The sequence below is a fragment of the Podarcis tiliguerta genome (assembly GCF_965153285.1).
Source record: "Podarcis tiliguerta genome assembly, chromosome: 10".
Lineage (NCBI taxonomy): Eukaryota > Metazoa > Chordata > Lepidosauria > Squamata > Lacertidae > Podarcis > Podarcis tiliguerta.
In genome coordinates, this window is record NC_139543.1 from 41931112 (window position 1) to 41940429 (window position 9318).

Below are 9318 nucleotides of genomic sequence, written 5' to 3' on the forward strand. Positions count from 1 at the left end.
CTTGCCCAATATCCCTCCTGAAGCTTCCATTTGCCACACTTGCTATTGTTCAGTTGCATTTGGGGTTTGTTGTTTTAACCATTTTGATCTTTGTTTATGTCTTTTTAAAAATCTATAAGCCACCAGAGGTGTTGCTGTCAATATATTATAAATTGTAGTAATAATCAATACCCTTAGTCTCTCAGTATAAAAGTTAGTTCCCAAGATTCTGTCACACTCTAGTGTGACCAAGACCACAATGTGGGAGATCTTCTGAGATTTGAACTGACCTCTCAACTCAGCCATTAATTTCACAATGGACAGAGGGTAATACAGCCCCCACCTCACTGTTGCTTCCAAGTGCAACCTGCTACTTTCTCCCACATAAATGAATGATTGCCAATTGATTTTTACATGGAAAATAACTTTTGTAAGGAATGCATATAGGGACACAGTGAGAGCAAAACTAGTCCTATACTCAGGATGGTAAGTGGCTGGGCCTCCACTGATTCTGCAGGATGGTACAATGCAGAATACTTAGATTCACTGCACTCCAAGGGGACAACTTATGTAGTCTTCCTTCCACAAATACCACCTGTTATAATAATAGACATTTTGCTAGAATGCAATATAATACAAAGCTGTTTTCATGCCTTACCTATGTAACTAGATCATGGTGATGTATATCTGTCATAGTGAGTTTAGTTTCAGAAGTGACTACATTTCAGTGGGTGGTGAATTCCTCAGGCAGTGTAAAACAATCTGATTAAAAAACAAATCCACTGCAGGCAACCAGCATACATAAAGTATGCTATAGACACACAGGACCCATGAAAATAATCCGAGCACCAGTGGATTTATTGGTGATATGGTTATTTGTGCCAGATGGGGCTGTCACCCATCCTTTGCAAATCTGTACCATGTTTTTAGACTGCTTTGTGTAAAGGCATATCTCTGTAAATGTCAGTTATTATTAATAGCCTTTAGTTGATGCCTTATGGTCTGAGAGAAGCCTTCTCCAGGCTGCTGAAGTTTTTAACAACAGCTCCCATTAGTTTCAGCCAGTATGGCTGTGCTCACTGGGGCTGATGGAAATGGTAGCCCTAAACATTTAAAGGACACCAGGTTGGCACAGGTTGAACTAAAGAATGCTTGGTCTGATGATCTCCCCAAAGCTGGGTGCCCAGCTAGGAAGAAGCTCTTTACTGTGAAGATTATTGGGTTTTCCAAATCTACAGAGCACCAGGACACATTGTTTTGACCTTGTAGAAGTACTGGTAGTTGGTAGTTCACCGCACCTCAACCAGTGTGTGGTATCAGCAGAATATGGGGAGCCCCAGCAGAGTCTTTGGTGATTTCTTGCTCCCAGCAGAACAGCTTGTTTCAGAGTCCCCAGTTAAGGGGGAAACTTTTCTCCCACACAGTTCCAAGTAACAAAGGGTTTATTTTCTCCAGACACAAGACAAAGCTATCATATACATTCTTCTGGTCTTTGAAGTAAAGATACATATGTAAAGACAGAAATGCTGCTGTGTAAAACCCACAGCCTCCTCCCCTGACTCTTACAGATCCAGAGTCAGACCCTAACAGGACAGGGCAGGACAACAGGACATAATGAAAGCATTCCTGAACCAATGGGAGGGTGAACGGCTCAACAAGTCATGCGCTCGATCTTGCTGGTGTTGCTACAGTAACCCAGTGCACCTGGCACCCTTATCTCGGACCATCCAGACATGGGGGACATGCTCCTCAAGACATGACACCAAGCATGGTGTAATTTAACCCATTGTTCACATCACACCAACACTACATGGGGATTGATGTGTCTCAAGAGAAGTCTGCATTCTGAAATGGAAGAGTTGACCTGCAAATGTCTTCCAGGCTGAGAACCTTATGACCATTTTACCTATTACACAGCAACCCACCTGGGTGTGCAGCAGGGAGCTGCAGCCAATCCCAGTTCCTCCACCTCCACCCATATTTTTCCAGGTGCTTTTCTGGACATCCTCCTAATATGATGATTTGCAGCTGATTGCTGCTTGTTCCCAGCTCAGTGCCAGTGGTGCTAATAGGCTCCCTGTACTACTCCTGCCAGGAAACTGAAGATCACCCTGGGGGCCCCTGTGATGTCAGAGGGGTCTTTCATTGTGATCTCTTATTTCCTTATTTCCTTGCATGCCATTTCTTTCTCTGCCAATGGGCACTTTTCCAACGTGGAAATAGATGATCACCTCAGCGACTCCATTGGCCAGCAGCTCCTCTGCTTTGGCAGGTGACAGACCATGCTGACTGTTGATGCCAGACCCAGTAGTTTGGTTGCATCAGGAGTGATTAAATGACCCAAATAAACATGATCTAGCAATACGGAGAATTCCCTGCCCCGACCCAGAACAGCGGGTCGTATTTGGAAGCCTCCTATTTGGAAGAAGCATAGCTGAGTGATAGGGGATATGCTTTGCTGCAGAAGGTTCCAAATTCTGTAGCTGCATCTCCAGGTTTGTTTATTTATTTATTTATTTATTTATTTATTTATTTATTTATTTAGGATTGGGTGGCAGGTGATGTGAAAGACTTCTGCCTGGGTGGCCACTGCCATGTAGACAATACGAAGCTAGGCGGAAAAACAATCTTTCTACTGAGAAGCACTGTAATGGTGGCATCTCTTGACTTGGGTTATAAGACTAGTCGAGATGGCTATATGTAACCGTTCTGCAGGTTTAGAGGTAGCAGGTCTCCCAGTACCTGTTGATGGGGAGCAACAATGAGAGAGAGAGCTATTGCCTTCATAACCTCCTTTTCAGCTTCCCAGAAGTATCTGGTTAGTCCCTGTGGGATACAGAATGCTGATCTAGATCAATCTTTGTTCTGACCTAGCAAGACTCTTCTAACGTTTTGGGTTCTCTGGAGCCTTAGAAGCATAGAATTGTAGAGTTGGAAGGGACCCCTTGGGTCATCTAGTCCAACCCCCTGCAATCCACTAAAGCCAACCAACCTCCGCTTAAAAACCTCCAATGAAGAAGAGGCCACCACCTCCTGAGGGAGCCCGTTCCACTGTGAGACAGTTCTTACCATCAGAAAGTTCTTCCTGATGTTGAGTTGGAACTTCCTTTCTTGTAACTTGAAGCCATTGGTTCGAGTCCTACAGTCCAGAGCAGGAGGGAAAAAAGCTTGCTCCATTAACGAATGAATTTCTATTGCACTCTAGTAATTGTAAAGCAGCAGACTAGTGTGTCATGGCATGTAATTTTGGGTCTTATACTTTGGATGAATAATGATATACATGATACTTTGCCACAGCACAGCATAGCACAGCATGTTCTGAGAACAGATTAGCATACCATATTGATTTTCGTGCTAGAAAAGAGGAATTTCACATAGTAGGTTTTGATGATATCTAGTTCTGATACTTTCTATAATATAATGTATTGTGATGTGGACTAGCATCAAAAAGTAAAGCATAGGATCAAATCACATAACAGCATTTTCCAAAAAGCTATTATTATTGAGATGTATTTCTCCTGTCCCTGGATATGTTAGCAATTTAGGTTGCTAAGGCAAAGACCTGGGGGAAAAGCAAATAAATAATTTTAAAAGAAGCCCAAACAATAATCCGGATCAAATGGATTTCTCACAGCTGTTTTCATTTCAAAAGGGCAAACACAGTGCAGTTTTCTTCATCATCATTCTGTGGAAAGAAGAGCAAATAAATTCCTGGAAGCATCTTAAACTTCGGAAAACAGGATGAAGGCACTTGATGCAGCAGCAATGATGAAAAGTTTAGCCTTGATCAGCAATTTGTATGCTTTTAAGATTCATCCATGAGAGGCATTTACGGGTATCAGAAGGTGTGAATTTTTAAGATACATCAGCCAAGCAGTACTAGCTAAAACGTGCCAAAATAATAATCTAGCAGTATTAAAGATAGAGCTACATTACTCTGCATGGAGTATTTATCTCAATGAACTAATGTGCTTACACTTAAGAGAGTCTGCTATATTAACACCATCATTTTCATGTTAGCTAATATATTTTGGCTGATGTGCTAAAATTGCACAGCTCACCACAAATTAAACAACATGAGGATGAGTCCTCAGAACATAATCCCCAAATCATTAGCTAGCTGGCAAAGCTCCCATTAATGATGAGCGTTGCAGAATTTTTAACTCTTGTGCTGTGTCTTCCCCAGATTGGCTCCAGAGAGGGCATAAACATAATTCATGCCCAATATCCTTGATTTAATGCAGACTACCATTTTTTTGAACATGGATTTGTGTTTATATTGTATAGTACAACCACCTACTGTAATTCAGGTTCTTGTGATAGGGAGAGCTTAAACAAATGCTTCCTTAGGATACAGGACGGTAGTCACGCAGTTGATCTGTTTCATAAAATGGTGCTGGCATTTACATTGTCTTGTGACACCTTGTATTATCTTGTAACCTGAATGAGGCCTACTCTAGGGGTAGGGGAACTTTTTGAGCCTGAGGGCCCCTCTGGGGGCTCATGGTAGGGATGGGCAGGGCCAGCCCACCTGTGAGGCAACTGCCTCAGGCAGCAGATCTGTCCCCCAAGGAATGCATCACCCAGTGCTACTGCAATGGCTGCTATGCTCTCCTTAGAGGCTAGATCTGCAGCGTCCTTGGCTGCCACCATCCCAGTCACATTCTGCCTCTACAGAAGCTGCTTGGCACAGAGAAAGCACTGTTAGTCTCCTCCCACACCTAAGAAGGAAATGGCAGGACTGTCCTCTGGGGTCTCTTGGGCTCTGCAGCAGAGTGGACCCCTTCCCCCACTGCCTCAGCCTTTGATTCTCACCTCAGCTGCTGGGTAAGGTTGATTTGACACTCTCCTCCCCCCCACACCCCGGTTCCCAATGTAAATCACCACTCATCTTTGGTTCACCTCAGGTGCTAAAATCTCTTGGGCCAGCCCTGGCCAGAGGCAAAAGTGGACAGAGCAATGAATGTAAACTTCACCTTTGTATAATAGGCTAGGATCCCTCTCTGTAAGAAGGGCATGGTAGATAACACTGGCGTATCTTACAGGACTAATGTAAGGACTGCATGGATAATACAGGTGAAACAGCTTTGTTCATTTTTATTTCAAAAAAAGTATACCCTGCTTTTCACCACATCTGTTTCATGAGCTAATTACAAAAAAAGAAAAAATAGAAACATACAATGTATAAAATTGAAATAATACCATAGAACCATAAAACTGTAGAGCTGCAGGGGACCCCAAGGGTCATCCAGCCCCCTGCAGGGCAGGAATCATAGTACAGTGGTACCTTGGGTTAAGAACTTAATTCATTCTGGAGGTCCGTTCTTAACCTGAAACCGTTCTTAACCTGAGGTACCAGTTTATGTAATGGGGCCTCCCGCTGCTGCCGCCCGATTTCTGTTCTCAACCTGAAGCAAAGTTCTTAACCCAAGGTACTACTTCAGGGTTAGTGGAGTCTGTAACCTGAAGCGTCTGTAACCCGAGGTACCACTGTATCTTCCACACTGGGTGGTGGGGGTAGTAACATATTCCTGTACCTCAGGAGCCAACAGTTATGTTATTGCCACTCAATAACAGAGATGGGAGAGCAGAACCGGCCGGAGGGTAGCTGAGTGCAATAGGCCACTTTGAGAGATGGGTGAGGCCTCCCACACCTGACTTTATATGCCACTGGGCAATTTCAGCATCAAGCCCAACCTCCAAAGCAGGAACCAGGAGTGCACTTGCAATCATCACTTTGACTAACACCCAGCTCCCTTTCCATCCCTAAACTGGTCCCTTCATGCCAGCTGAGCATCCCCAACTGCCTCTGAAGGATAAGAGCTTAAGAAGAGGCCTTCTGGAGCAGGCCAAAGGCCCATCTAGTCCAACACCCCACTTTCACAGTGGCCAGCCAGAGGCCTCCGTGGGAAACCAGCAAGCAGGATCACAAGAGCCCTCTCCCCTCCTGTGGTTTCCAGTGACTAGTACTCAGAAGCTTTGCTGGAGGCAGAGCACAGCCATGGTGGCTATTAGTTTTGCTCGGATGCTTAATCACAGTCCTAAGCTCATCCCTTAAAGCAGCCCAGGTCTAAAACAGACACAATGGCTTGTTACGGCAGCAGGATAGGAAAAGTAAAGATAATGTCAACATCAGAGAATTTATTATTAGAACGGCACTCGAAGTGCACAGGCCACCTGAAATAAAACCGCTTTGAATGCTGTTGAAATGTGCTGCACAAATGTATTAAATACAAATACCTATATCCAGAGGTCACAAACAGTGTCCTCATCTAGTTTTACATTGGCCAATCATGTTGGCTACATCCTTAACCAAGGGAAGTAAGAATATAGCCACGTGTTAATGATACGTTAAGGCTTTCAATTCACCAGGGGTTCTTTGAGTGACTATCACAATTATTCCTTTGTAGTTTACAGCCTCTGACAGACTGAAAATATCTCAGGATCTCCTAGTGAGTATGTGTCTTTCATAAGCATAATAGCTCCATATATTTGTCTGCTCCAAATGGTAACTATTCTGTGGTAAAGGTAAAGGTACCCCTGCCCGTACGGGCCAGTCTTGCCAGACTGTAGGGTTGTGTGCTCATCTCACTCTAGAGGCCGGGAGCCAGCGCTGTCCGGAGACACTTCCGGGTCACGTGGCCAGCATGACAAGCTGCATCTGGCGAGCCAGCGCAGCACACAGAATGCCGTTTACCTTCCCGCTGGTAAGCGGTTCCTATTTATCTACTTGTACCCGGGGGGTGCTTTCGAACTGCTAGGTTGGCAGGCGCTGGGACTGAACGACGGGAGCGCACCCCGCCGCGGGGATTCGAACCACCGACCATGCGATCGGCAAGTCCTAGGCGCTGAGGTTTTACCTACAGCGCCACCCGCGTCCCGCTACTATTCTGTGGACATAAGTATTATAGAACATATAAACAATGTAAGCCAAATGACAATTTAAGAAAGCACTGAACCACAATCATATACACATTATCTTTCAGACGGAAATTAAGGGAAATCTTCTAAAATCAGTGAGACATTATGTTCTCTGAGCTCTTCCATATCCATATGCTCTCTGAGCTCTTCCACATTTGAGTCATAAAATGACACAAGAGTGGCAGAGAGTAAGGATGGGATGGGTATTATGTAATAGGTGCTCTTGAAACTCATGCAACCTAATTCCATGCAGTACTTGTAATGAGAATAAGCATGCTGACTAGAGGAAAACATACATTTTTTCCTGAAAGCAAAAAACAAAACAAAAAACACCAGCCAGAATGCTGAGAGAGCTTTATGTCTGGTGCACTTTCTGCGGGCAAACAAAGTTGGATCCCATGTTAACACTTGAATGACAATGAGACAATTATTGTGTAATAAAACTAATGTGAAATAGCCTTTCTCAGCCTGTCCACATCCCTTATCTCCTTTTTATTTATTCATTCATTTGGGACTGATTAATGAGGAGGATGTGAAGCATTTACTGTTTCTAGCACCTGATTATCCTGTCACTTCACTGAGACAAATTATCAGCTCAGGCTTCAATTCTGTGCATATGCATCAGGGATTAAATCCCACTGAGTTCAATGGGGCTGACTTCTGAGCTGACATGCACAAAATGCAATAATTGAAGCCAATGAAATCCGTTTCAGATTTTAGTCAGTGTGGTGTATAGTGGTTAGAGTGCAGGACTAGGACCTGGGAGACCAGGGTTCAAATCTCCACTCGGCCATGAAGCTTACCATGGACCAGTTAGTCTCTGTCTAACCTACCTCACAGGGCTGTTGTGAGGATAAATTGAGAGAGGGAGAACCCTGTATGCCAACTTGAGCACTTGAAGAAAGGTAGGATATAAGTGCAGTAAATAAATCACTTCTGACTTTGTGCTGAAAAAAATAAAGGGATTTAAAGAAACTTGTCAAGAATCAAAGAGGTTTTTATTCAGAATCTCCACTTATTACAAATCACTCACTACTTTAAATATGCAGTATGTGCAGCAGTGTAATCCTATGCATGTTACTTGGAAATACATTTCACTGTATTCAGTGGGCCTGACAGGGAAATGTGCATAGCATTGCAATTTTTTAAAAAATCCTTTTTGGTCCATGAGTGATATAAATCAGTCTTATTTTCCTTTCACAGCTGGTTAAAGGAGTCTGAACAAGTCCTGCCAATGCCAGCAGACTATTCACAGAGAGGTCTGAAGAACACAAGTTTTGTACAATGCAGCAGTCAGTTGCTAAGTTGCATTATCTCTGTGTTTTATGTTGGCATCAGCAATGCGGCTCCCTTTGAAAAGCTACCTTCTGATCCGAGCCAAAGGGCTGTGGCCCTACACATGTTTACACAGGCAGTTTCACATCAGGGCAGACTGAACTCTGTAGTTTGCAGCTGGAGCCAACTCAGCCTTTGGCAGCAAATCAAAACTGTGTCCAGTGTTGAGGTATTAACGTTTACACATCTGGAGCAACAAATACTGGTGGTACTATTTGCAAATCCAAAATGTTGATATGGGTGCCAAGAAGAGGTGGGCAGCTGTTCAGTGAAGGGGAAAAGACAGAATAAGCTGAAGCCAGAAGTATGGATGGGAGAAATGTCAGTTCCTGTAAAAGAGCATCCTGACTGCAAACCCCATTTGTCTTCCTTCCATTTATGACCTCAGTGAGCTTCTCAGTGGAAAATGTTCATTCTCCAAAGGAACATGCTGAATTGATCCACCCAGTTCCGCACTGCTGACTGCACTGGCTCTCAGGCAGGGGTCTCTCGGTTGTAGCTGGAGATTCTGGGGTTTGAACCAGACCTTCTGCAAAGCTCTACCACTGAGCATACACATCATACACTGAAAGCACATTATTTCCATCACAGAATCCTGGGAAGTGTAGTTGGTTAAGGGTGCTGGGAGCTGTAGCTCGGGAGGATAAACCACAGTTCCCAGGCGAAAGTCCTGCACTTCGAAAGTATGGTGTGCATACAGAGGCTTTGATCATACACCCTTTGATCAGATTCTCAGAGGGCTTTTAGAATTTGGGCGCGGCTCTGTCGCCAACTGGGGATTAATCCATTTCCCAAATGCCACTATTTGCAACGCTTGGCGGCAGCTCTTTCTTCCTCGCACCCCGGGATCCCTTGCAACGCCGCGAAAAGGTTGCACCCCAGTGTCCCCTAAGATGCATTGCAGCTCGCACTTCTTGGATCATGGCATTCTGGGTCGCACTTCTTGGATCATAGGGTCCAGCCAATTGGGGTAGCAAAATACGTCGTTCTGACTCGCACACACACATATCTGAAATAGCAAGCCAAGAAACTATGGCCACGACAAGCCACCCCCACCCGCAGCAACCTAGCGCTGCCTCGCGT